Below are 13,345 nucleotides of genomic sequence, written 5' to 3'. Positions count from 1 at the left end.
GCAACCTCTGATGATTATTCATACCTTGTTCTCTTCCCATTTGGAACACTGCAGCTCCTTTTTTACTTGTCATAATAAATCATTCTTGTGCTGTTTGCAAAACACTACTGCTAGTCTTTCCAATAAAAGTAACACATCTCTATATTGGCTTCCAGTCAAATTAAAAATTTACTTAGAAGTCTTGTTAGATTGCATAATAGGACTATGGCCTCTGTCATCACTTTGAAAAAGCTGGTAAAGATGCATCTGTAAGCTTTTGTTTCATTTTTAATGCATGTGTTCATTTTGTGAAGCACTTTGTTACCTTTGACCATGAAAGGTGCAATAAACTTTCCTTACTTATTCACTGAATGACTGTGCTTTCCCTGTTTGTAGATGAGCATACTTGTTTGTCTTTGGGAAGGTGCATTAACCATTTGCAGACTGTGAACTATTCTCAGTATGCTCTGTAACACATCAGCACCAGTTAAAGGACAATTTCAGTATTTTTGAGGCTAGGTTGTGTTTCTGAGTTCTCAATCATGGTGTTTATCTGTAAATACAAGCAAGCCACTGTGGACTGGAGGCAACACAGAACAAATTTTCTGTTCCGTCTCTGGTCTACAAAAGCCAAGAGTTCATCGCGAAAGGGTCAGCCGACTATAATCCCATATCTCAGCATTTCGAATTCAAAAAGGAACAGAGGATTTGTTCCACGCTGACTGATGTTCCCTGTGGGCTTGTTTTCAAAGAGATGTGAGGGCAAGTGCTCATGCAAACAGCCAGAGAAGTTTCGACTTTTTTTTTTTTTTTTTTTATCATAGGCCCTATTCACACCTGGCATTACACATGCATCTTGGGTGGTGGACAGCTCTAGGAACGGCAGTTCACACCTTTTGTTGCTTTTTAGAGATAGAAACGCCTGCTGGGTCAAGGAAGCCATACAGATGATTGTGACATGTCAGAATTTGTTTATCTGGCCTGCACTGATTTTTACATTTGAAAATTCTCTTTTCTGATAGTTAGGCTATTATTATTATTGTTATTATTATTATTATTATTAGTAGTAGTAGTAGTAGTAGCAGTAGCAGTAGTAGTAGTAGTAGTAGTGGTAGTAATGTTCAAAGGTAATGTGACAGATGGGTCGAATTTCTGTGGGATTAATGTATGTATGTTGGTTTGTTTACAGTTATATCACTGATAACTACACTGCATTGTGGTTAATATTCATCTCTGGAGTGTCCATGGTTGTTGAATTGCTCCCTCAGTCCTCCAGGGTTTGATGTCACCAAATTTGCTTCAAATTTTCAGACAAATGACAACTATGACAAATGACACTCATGTTGATGGTATGGATTCCCTCAAGGGCAAATGCTCAAAGGAAGTCACTGAGGCCGAGTTAAACCGCTAATGAAATGCGGCTCTTGGCCCATGGGTAAAATCAAATTTTGCTTGCCTCTTCTAGTTGTTCAACACTTTTAAGATGATGTCATTGGCATGCAAATGAACTTGTAGTTCCACTCACTCCAAGGACATCAGTTAAGTGGGCAGTCCTTCATTTGCCCAGGACACAGTCATGTACACACTGCTAAAATAATGTGGTCATATACATCCAAGAACACCTCCAAACGTGATCTGAGTGATTGGATCTCAGTGCGTCCTCAATGCATCTTGCATTCAAAAATAGCCCTCAAAATGATCAATTACATATGTATTCAGATAGCTTTAACTAATCTCCAATGCTACTTTGACAATTAGGAGACTAGCTTTTTGAATTCATACTTTGTTTTCTCAAATTTGTTGTTTTCATGCAGATATGCTGATTGATTATATTGGCCTAATAAAATGTGCTGTTATCTGCAAAGCATCCCCCTGGGCATTGTCGCAATCACCAGTTTTCATTTTTGATTCATTCTCTAACTCCTTTACATGTTAGATATTGAGGGTTGGGCCAAATTCTTCTCTTTTTATCTTTGGCAACATCATGCAGACTTAACTTTCATAGAGACCAGTGAAATTCAAGGATTCTCCCAAGTAGGCATGAGTTGGACTGGTATGTCTTTTCCTTCCATAAACAAAGAAAACGCCTTTTTTAATTAAGCTTTGATTTTCCATGCAGTCGTGACTCCTTGTCAAATTGCTGACTGACTGTTTTTTTTTTTTTTTTTACAAACTTGTACTGTCAGACAATTCTTTAAAATTCTTGCTAGTGATACTCCTTAAGTTTCTGACGTCAGACCAGCCATAAGCCTGGCCGACTTTAAATGGAGCCTTCACCACTGAGAGCCGAATAGAACACACAGAGGAGGAGAAAATTGTACTTTTTAAGGGGAAGAAATCTCTTTTCATTTTTTACTTAATTATACTGAGGCAATTTCACACCTCAGTGGGTTTCTGCATTCAGTCCCCTTGTGTGTTTGCTGCTGGTAAGAGACATTGTTATTTCATGTAATCTTAGATTAGAATGTTTAGCATTGATTGCATGGCCTTTGATGTGAGGTGGGTGCACAATAATGACTGTGAGAGGGAAAGAAAATCATAGATGGATGAACGGATGCTACACCACAGTCCAGTGATTCAGAGTTTCCAGCCTTGCCAGAAGGATGGTGCGGGCTTTAGTGTGGATGTCTATTTATTGAAGCAGCATAGGACATGTTCTAAGCTGTAATGAAAAAAAAAAAATGCAAACATTAGCTCAGCTGGCTTACCATTACAGTGGTTGACACTGAGAGAACAGAAGATGTGTTCATCATTAGTGGAATATGTCCCTTGAAATGCAGCATCTCATGTTCTTGTTTTCCACAACTTCTCACGATGTGCTTCCTATCCTATCATCATATAAAATATCTCAGGAAAAAAAGAATCTAGTGAAGCAGCTTTGCTCTATAGACAACTCATGTTTGACACAGAGCAGCACATGACAGAACATCATTAAAAAAAAAGAACAGGAGGAAAAAAATAGAAAAACTGAAAGATTGCTGTGGCACTGGTGTTGACATCCTTCAATTTGGGGGAAAACTCATTCTGACTCATCTGTGATAAATCAGAAATTAGAATCGCCTGTGATAAACTGTCAGTACCCATGTGACGTGAATCAGCCAGTGTATTTAAAATGATACTCCCTGTTCCTTTGTCACAATGGTAAAGACCAGGGAGCTGTCTGAGAACATCAGAAGTAGTAGTAATAACAAACACAAGAACTGTAAATGGTATAAGGCCAAAGTGTCCAAAGACCTTGGTATCCCTGTTTCAACAGTACACAATATTATTAAGGAGGAGGAAAATCGATGAGAGAAGTCTTCAAAGGTTGGTGCAAACTGTGGAAAAAACACCACATAAAACCTCCAAAGGCCTGAAGGCTGACCTGGAACAATCTGTGGTAATGGTTTCAGCACGTACCATATGCTGCACACTAAACCAAGCAGGTCTTTATGGGCAAAGGCCAAGGAAGACCCCACTGCTGAAGAAAAAGGACTGATCTTTGCCAAAGTATACCTGGACAAACCAAAATCCATCTGGGAAAATGTTCTGTGGACTGGCAACGCAAAACTAGAAGTATTTGGCAATGCTTACAAACAATTTGTTTACAGACGTCAAAATGAAGCTTATAAGGAAAAGAACTTCCTACCAACAGTTAAGCATGGTGGAGGATCCATAATGTTGTGGGGCTGCTTTGCTGCATCTGGTGCCGGAGGTCCTGAGGATTACCAAGAGATTTTAGAGCGAAATGTGCTAGCCAGTGTAAGAAAACTAGGTTTGAGTCGAAGATCATGGGTTCTTTAGCAAGACAAAGACCCAAAGCACACATCCAAAAGCAAGCAGGAATGGTTGAAAAGGAGAAAATGGACTGTTTTAAACTGGCCAGCAATGAGTCCTGATTTCAATCCTGTTCCCTTCAAGAGCTTGAACAAACTGAAAAGGAAGAGTATTCGTATTCGTATGTATTTGTATTGAAAATTTTCTATACATGCCGTTCGGTTCGGTACAGGTCGTTGGGTTTGGTACAGTGGTTTGCAGCACTAGTGAGTTACCACACGAGTATAATAGGTGGCGGAACATGAATTTCGTTTTCATTTATCCATATCCACCTGCAGCTACACGTGCGAAACAGTAGAGGGCAGCAGTACGCTGGGGAAGCGTGTAGTCTCTCGAAGAAGAAGCATAATAAGCTACACCTGAAGCATGACCTGAAGCCTGAACACTGATGTCATAGCTACGGCTAATGCTACCGAAACCGGCACTAACGAGAAACTAGAGCTCGAAGACCATCCCTTGTCGTTAAAATCTCCTGTTTGGGAACACTTTGGCTTCCTGGTCAAATATTGCAACGGACAAAGACAAGTGGATAAAACGAAGGCAGTGTGCCGACATTGCTCAGCTGAGATCAGGTACGTTCATGGCAACACGACAAACATGCTGTTTCATTTGAAACGCCATCATCCCAGTGTGAATATCTCTGGTACAAGAAGAAAACAACCTAGTGCAAACACAGCTTACGGTGGCATTCAAGCAGCCTCTCCCTAGCAGTTCAGATCGGGCCAAAGCTATAACAACTGCCATCTGAGTTTATATATATACTGTATATGTTTATTTGAGAATATTTATTCATTGGAAAACTTATTTTATATATTTTTTTTGTTTACCTGAGAAAATTTTACCTACTGGAAAACTTATTTTATATATATTTTGTTTATAATGAGAATATTTCCTACCATGATATGTAGGAACCATGATATTTGTGTTTCGTTACACCCCTAATATACATATATCATGCATGAACTAATAACATAAACTGTAATGGAGGGTCCAGGGACCGGTGAAGGCTACTTTTTATGTAAACAAACAAACTAACTAACTAACTAACTAAATAAATAAATAAAGTTAGCTTTTTTTCATGCTAGTATAGGGAGTCAGTGTCCTGTGAGGACTAAACCACACAGATCCAGTGGCTGATGTATAGGCATTCAAACTGATTGAAGCACCAAGCCTACTCTTAAGCCACTCATGGTATCATTAATTCATCACACACACACCCCTGCATACACACAATGCCACATTCTCTCCCTGAATTACTGGAAGAAAAAATAAAGGAGGGAATAAGTGGCACATACTCTTATCATTCTTACATGCGCTCTCTCAAATACTGTCTTTCTCTCACGCCTTTTCAGTGTTGTTAAGAGGTACAGTTTGAGTCATGCCACCAGGTCCTTTATGGCGCAGTACATCTAGTCAAGTCTGTCGGGAAGGAGGAGAAGGGTTCTTCTTTCTCACTGTCTTGCTCAGAGGATTCATATCTTGAAACACCAACTACATGAAAATAGCACAAGATTATTGGGTGAACAAAATAAGAACACAGACCTTCTCAAAGATTTACTACAAATCTCAATTTAGAAATGAGTTTTTTTCTGACAGAAATATCGGCTGATGGAAGCAAACTCAGCTAAATGTTTGTTCTGTACATTTGACTGACGGCGGTCCCTCTGAGGCCTGAACGTCTTGACCCTGATCAGTTTGTCGGCTCTGGCCCTGACAGGAGGCAGAAACAGGGAGCTACTCGGGCCTCAAAGGTTTTAGCAGTGTTCACATCCAGTCTGACCCAAGTGGAGTCCACTTGCTCCTGTCTGGTCTGTTTAGTGATAAGTTTTATTTGAAAAGATGTATTATTATGACTGTTAGGATTGTTTTATCAAGTTCTGTTCTCTGCCAGAGACTAATGCATTCTCAGCTACGGAAATTAAAGTGACACTTAAAATTCCTTAATTTGCTCCAAACTCACCTGTTAGTAATAGTGTTTAAGAGTTTAGAGGAACTGGACACAGTAACAGGACAACACCGATGCAGTTGCAATACCAGCATATTTGCCTGATCACCATCAGATCTCAGGGGTTGGCAGAGCCTCTCTGGACGCTGTCTTTGTCCCCTCAGTCTACCCCTTCTGTTCATAGACTGGGACAAATACAACAAACACACACACACACACACACACACACACACACACACACACAGAATTAACCAGTTTATACATCATCGTCTCATTTTTCTATACAATGCAATCAATACCATGAAAATTCTAAAGTGATGGAAATGTTCTAGATGTTGGCTTTTAAACAGGGGTTTTACACTGTGTTTCTAAAATTAAGAAGTGGGGTTGAACTGTTGCTGTCATTCAAGTAATTTTTATAAAGCCTTTCCCAGCTGGCAATGAGCCTATATCATTGTTTCAGAAATAAAAAGCCCCCATGTCAGCATAACTGCTGCTAACAGTTCATCCACTTATAGAAAAATTTTACTTGCCTTTTGGCCCACATTCAAGAGTTTAACCTGTAGCATTAAACTGATAGACCCCTTTGAGCTTACTGCTATAAGAAAAGACGTTCATGTTTTGAGAAAACTGGAGGCTAGTTGATACATCACTGGAATGCAACTTCTTGTCCAAAGCTGTGATAGTTTTTGCTTATTAACCATTTTGTCCTCAAATAAATTAAATGTATGAACACTGGTCATGGAAAAGAGAGTAGCATTTACAAAAGACCATAAGGAGTACAAAGATTACCATCTAGCATCTTTCTGCTGTCTGTTTCCATCGAGGCATTCCTCATGCTCTACCAGACCTTTTCACCAGCAGAGACACATCTGCTTTAGCAGAGATGAGCTTGTTGTGACCACTTACTGCCTTCTCCTAGCCGCAGGCTGGACTTAGCGGTGGACTTAAAATGCCCTGATCCATCACTGAAAAACCCTCATCCTCACTGGCCTTCCTCACAGCTGTCCCCTGGAAAGCAACTTTTCCATTTGGACTTGGAGATTTGACTTGGCATGACTTCATTTCAATCATGAGAGACTAAATTGAAAATAAATGAGAGACTTGCTGAGCAAAATAATACATCTATTAAGCAAATATTTTCGGGATAGGCTTCCGCGAATGGCAGAGCCATGCTAAAGGGGAGATGATTATTCCTTGAGAATGGCAGTATTCTTCCCCTGAGGCCTTTAATTTGGTGGTGGTGGGGAGGTGCAGGGGTGCACAAGTTGTATGTGAAATGACAGCACAGACACAAATGACTGATGTTTATATAAACAGAGAAACAACAAGGTGAATGGGAGGCACAGATTCTGATTGGATCTCAGAATGATGACATGAAAGTCTGGCAAGCTGATAGGCTTTCTCTCATAAGAAATAAAGAGGGAATTATGAATGAGTCTGTGGGAAAATTGGGGCTGACACTGATATACAAGTGGAGAGGCTCATGATAGACTAATGAGATGCGAGGATAGAGAGGGAGTGATTTTGAAAGTGGTGCAGACAGTCTCCCTGACAGAACTTATGTTAAACTACATTTGATAACCTTGAGTTGATTATACATTATACATATGTTTACATTTTGACTTGGTGATGTTGCTGATGAGTGTCTGAAGCATCACTTTAGCCAGGACTCTGCCAGCAACTGAGAGGTTGATATGCTCCTACTATTTCTGTAGATGGCCTTGTCAGTCATGTTTTTTTAAATGACAATGATGTTTGCATCTTTACTGCTGTGGGATGTTCCCTTCAGTCCAAGCCTCACTGATGTACTGGTAGAGGGTGCACATACACGTTTCCTCCCTCCTTCAGTAGCTCAGCAGGGATATTTTCAGTACCAGGGGACTTGTTGTTCTTAAGGGAACGGTCAGATGATAGTACCTGGAAGGCTGGTGGTAGACTGAGGTCGGGGATGGGAGGAAGTTCAGGCACTTCGCCCAAGATGGTGAGGTCTGCATCAGTGTCCTGAGTAAGAGGGTGTCAAAATGTTCAGCCAACCTCAGAAGGATGCTATTCTGATCCTTCAGAAATGTTAGACTATGTGCTGATTTCAGGGGACTGATGCAGTGATTTATTGGGCCATAGATGATTTTGACAGGACTGTAAAAAATTATGCCTGGCACTTTGATAAGCAAAGAACTGGATTTCATGTGCCTTTTCAGTCCATTGCTTGGTGTTGGTGGATGAAGGATTGTCTGAAGTTGTCTGGTGTGCTTGGTTCATGTCCTTAAGTTGTGGATGGTGTCTGAGTTGTCGTCAAACCAGTCTTGTCGTGGTTCCTGCTCTTATGGCTGATAGACTGGGCTGCTGCCTCATAGCGCGCAGAGCTGATAGAGGTCCACTGTTGTTCCTTGTTGTTTTATGCACTCAGACCAGGTTCTAGTTCCCTTAGCTTCTTAGCGGTGAAACTCACTTTTTGCTTCAGTGCAAAATTTAAGGCAAATTAATTGGGCTCTTTGTTGGGCTTTTGTAGCTTCACTGTCATGTGGATCTTGGCCACAGTCATGTGATGGTGGGTCCAGCACCTCTCACCATTGCCTTCGGCTAGACGATGGTGCTGGTTATAGTAAAGTTATGCTCAGAGTAAAGAGAAGGTGTCCTCTTAGCATTTGCATTCACCTTGCCAATACTACACTACTCACAAAAAGTTAGGGATATTTGGCTTTTGGGTGAAATTTATGGAAAATGTAAAATGTTCACGCTACAGTGATATTATATCATGAAAGTAGGGCATTTAAGTAGAAGCATACACTGGTGATTTCCTCATCTCAAACAATTTCTTGAAACAAAAGCCAACAACAGTGGTGGATATACCACAACAAAAAATGTCAGTGCCAATAACTTGTCATGTACCCTTGAGCATCAATTACAGCTTGACAACGACGTCTCATGCTGTTCACAAGTCGACTTATTGTCTGCTGAGGCATGGCATCCCACTCTTCTTGAAGGGCGGCCCTCAGGACATTGAGGTTCAGAGCTCCGAGCCTCTACACGGCGACTCAGCTGATCCCATAGGTTTTCTATGGGATTCAGGTCTGAGAAAGTGCAGGCCACTCCATTTGAGGTACCCCAGTCTCCAGCAGCCGTTCCCTAATGATACGACCTCGATGAGCTGGAGCATCAAACACCTGATGTGAATTTTGCCGTTAAACTCCTTGTTAGAGAACAGCAACTTGTGCAAAAGGTACTGAAACATTGAACAGTTGGACATGTGCATTCAAAAGTTTACAGAAGGTCACATTAAGTTCACCTGTAAAGGTTATAATGAATTTTAGGTTCATCCTGAAATTTCACCCGAAAGCCGAATATCCCTAACTTAGTGTATGTCTACCTAGCAGGGCCGGCTTTTGGCATAGGCGATATAGGCAATTGCCTAGGGCGCCATCTGCTGGAGGGGCGCCGCTAGCGGCCAGAGGGGCGCCCGCAGCGGGATTGTTGACCGGTGCGACACCGCCGGGGTATTTTGTCGGCGTCGGGGGGGGTGGGGGGTGGTGGGGGCATGGAAGGGCGCAAGGGAGTAATTTTGTCTAGAGCGCCAACACAGGTAAAGCCGGCACTGCTACCTAGTACTCCACTCCATTACCTGTCCTCCATATCCCTCATTCCCAGTGAAGCTCCCATTCTTATGACAGGGAAGGATATAATGGGCTAAAGTTGGTGGATGTATTACATTTGCATACAGCAGAAAATAGCACTATATAGGTAAGAATCTGAACAATCATTTTAAATGTAATTAATATTTATAATAATAATTAATTCATCAACAGATTTTCAGTCATTGTGAAGCAAAAATTTTGCCTTATGGTGGCACAACAGGAAAGTTCAGAGGGCACCAATACTGACACGGGTTCTCATCTAATCCATAGTAATCAAATAGATTTCCAGATATGTTTCTTTGGAGTAAACTGTTGAACAAATGGACATACAGACGTAATGACATGGGACTTGGCCATGCGCAGGGCATGGCCAAGTCCCATGAAAGGGGTTGCAAGAGCTTTGGAGTAGGCCCTTATACTTATTTCATATACACGCCTAACATATTTCTGTACATTACTCATTCATTACTCACTCATATTACTCATCAGTAGTAACAAGTCTGTGATAAAAGATGTATAGATGTTGTATGTCCACAATAACCAAAGGCTAATAACCACCATAACTGATATTACTGTTCCTCCCAATATTTATCTGGCATAAATTACTAATGTGTAGGACAAAACCAATCACCATAGATCATAAAACCGCAGCAATCAAGCAGTAATGCAGTCAAATCTAGCTGAGAGGTGTAAGTGAAGTGAGACACTGCAAGCAACCACAAATCCACCAACACCATGTCAAACTTCATTCAGTCCAAAGGAAATCAAACAAGAGGTTTGCATAGGGATCACAACTGTGTGTTGTGATCCCTATGAAAATCTCTTGTTCAAACTACAATTTGCACAGTAAACTAATCTAGAACAAGCCTACAGAAAACATAAAACGTAGACTACTCACCATTTTGATGTTTTGGTTGCTGTTTTTCAGTAGTTTTGGTAATGTTATAAGTTGGTCTGCGGGCAAGTATCATTAATTAGTCCTTGTCAAGTTCATGAACTGACTATTGGAAAGTCTTCCACACACTCCTTATCCAGGTTATTTTGCTCTGGGTGATCAGTAATGTTAGGTTGGAGCTGGCATGCAGACTCATAAATTTGTTTAAGCTGCTGAAACTCCTCTCAGCCTTGGCACTGCTTATTGATAAAGTTTTATAGATCTGGTAGGCTATCATGGGTTGCTCAAGTACTCAAGATGCATGTCACTGGTGATCTTACAATGTTATATTGATAATTCCCTGCACATGAATAAGTATTTCCACTGCATGCTCAGATTTTAAAATGTGAGGACTTTTTTTCCTGCTGCCATTCAGCAATGCCCACAACGACCTAGCCTAAAAATCAAAGTGCAAATACCAAACTGCTCCTATTATTATTCAGGTTATTACCATGCCAGAGGTAATTCCACTTAATTGTTGTATAAGTACAGAAAAAAAAAAAAAAAAAAAAAAACTTAAACCTGGGCATGTCCCTGTGGGCCCCCTATTTCAGGAGCCCTCAGTCAGAGGAGCCCTAGGCTCTGTCTGCTAGCAGAGAAAAAAACTGACATGAAACAATCAATCAATCTTGCTCTCATAAATTAAGCAAATGTACATTCAACTTACATTGAAACAGCAGAAATACCGATCTTCTTGCCTTCAGTTATTCTATTGACAAAATGCACCAGAGTGCCACTGGTGATGTGCTGGACTTGAACAAGAGTGTGCACTGACACTGCCAAAGCTGGCATGGCTCCAGTCAACTGTGCGTTGTGAAAGCTTGCGTGTCACTTCCTATGACCTGTACGGACGTGGAGAGCATGCTAAGCCCACAGGCCTGGACTGGAAATGCTTCCTTCATGTTGTTGTTTTGGTTACGTGGCTCTTGAAGTAACAGCCAGTCAATATCGCCAGGGTCTGCAGGGTCAGGGATTTCATGGCGAGAGAACTGAACACCCTCTTGCTCGCCAGTCAGATCAACAGCCAGAGCCTCTGGATTAGGACCCAATTCTGCTCGAGGGATCAGCTGTATTGAATTTACATTTATTACAATCTACTCCTGAAAAGCTTTTCAGTGTATTTCCATATATACATTGCGATATAAAAATCAGCTTTTTTTCCCTCTAGTAAAACCTGTGAATCTGCAGTGAATCTATGCTTTCTTTGTTGTTCCTTTGTTGGTGCCACCATGCTGTTTCCTGGCAGAAAGATGCATACACAAAACAGGTGTTACATTATGCTGGCCATGTGTCTATGAGGGAATTGGAGGCTGTATTCACTTTCATGCTGGTTACTGGTAGATAATGCCGCTAGGTGCAGAACATCGCAAAATTTTTCTGCCTCTACATAAATCTGCTCCATACCGTACCAACACACACCGATACTGCACAGGCACATGGACACAACCAGATACACTCAGATACACAGTTATAAAGTGCCAACAACACACTGGCCATGATGATTATGATACTGTGTTCCACTCAGAGTCAACAAGATACATTTGCTATAATTACCCTGTTGTTTCTCTGTGCGCAACTGCATGTGTATGACAAAGTCCCAGGATGAATCTGCAGATGAACAAAGTACAAATGTGACCACTTGATCAAAGTACAGTATTTCAGCAAAAAAATATACACATATATGCTAGCTATGTTCAAAGGAGTGCTGCAGTACACTCCTTTGTACACAGTACACAATATCAATGTTAAGAATTGATTTTGATTCAAGAAAAATCCAAGAAATTGAAGCTAGGAATGATTATCTTGAAAAATAGCCAATCCATTCACAAACAACAGCACCCTCTATGATTAAAAAACGATTTTTAATTGTATCCAGACATATTTAGATCCAATAATGTGGTAAATACTCAGGAACAGGAAAGTCAAATTTTACATAATACCCAGGATGCCAAGATGTGACATCTTCACTTGTTGTTTAAGTTTTTATTGCCACCTATAACAATTTTTAGCCAATAAATGTCATAAATATCAGTAACAAAACCAGTGTGACTAATGAAAACCAAGTGGCACTTCTGTGCCTCTTGGTTTCTAAAACAGCCTACAGAGCAGCGACTTTAGTCTCAGAGTTCATCTTGTTATTTCTGAATACAAAACGGGTCTCCAGGCTTAAAGACCCCCTAAACCAAAAATTAATTTTTTGAAATTATTAACATGTCATTGTAGTGTTTATGTTCTATCCTGCCTATGCCATGAGCCGGCCCTGCCTCTATGACTGTAAACCAAAGTTTACATTAGGCTAAAGGTATCATAAAAGCAAACTTTATGGTACATATAACCATTACAATGGCTTGGATTTCATTGTACAGGTGTGTAATAACAAACTACTGAGTGTTTAATTGATCTTGCTTACCTGTGGTATTTCCCTGCAGCATATATTTTCAGCATCTGTCGGCATTGTGCTGCAGTGACCACAAGAACACCTGTTAAATACGACTTGATAGTGAGTTTTCGTAAATAGCCATTTTGTTGTCTTCCTGCCATTAGCCAAAAAATAAACAGATATAGCATGGCAAAAACATGATAAGTTTAAGTGAAAAAACTGCAACATAGCAAATTAGCAAGACAAATGGTCATGGACTTGCGTTTTTTCGTGCTTCGCCGACCGGAATTGGATACAGTGATGTCAGATCCACAACCAGTCACTAGTGTAACAAGCTAACAAACTAACCTTAGCAAATAAAAGAGACTAACGGTACACTTACCATTCTGACACGTCTACTAGCCGGGGACTTGCAGATGTAGAGTCCTCCTCAGAGTCTGAGCCAGCCTCTGGCTCGAACATGTAAGGTTGAGTATTGCCAATATTGCCGTGAGAGGTAGCCATTTTGACACGGACCGCTGTTACCGAGCAACCCAGACCAGGCAGCGGCGGTGGGCGGGTACAAGTCATGACACATTTGCATACTCATGAATATTCATAGAAACTGGGTTTTTCAATGAGGGAGAAATAGTAGTCATGTTTTTATCCTCTTTGAG

The sequence above is a fragment of the Myripristis murdjan genome, chromosome 1, assembly GCF_902150065.1.
Source record: "Myripristis murdjan chromosome 1, fMyrMur1.1, whole genome shotgun sequence".
Lineage (NCBI taxonomy): Eukaryota > Metazoa > Chordata > Actinopteri > Holocentriformes > Holocentridae > Myripristis > Myripristis murdjan.
Note: the sequence above shows the minus strand (reverse complement) of the source record.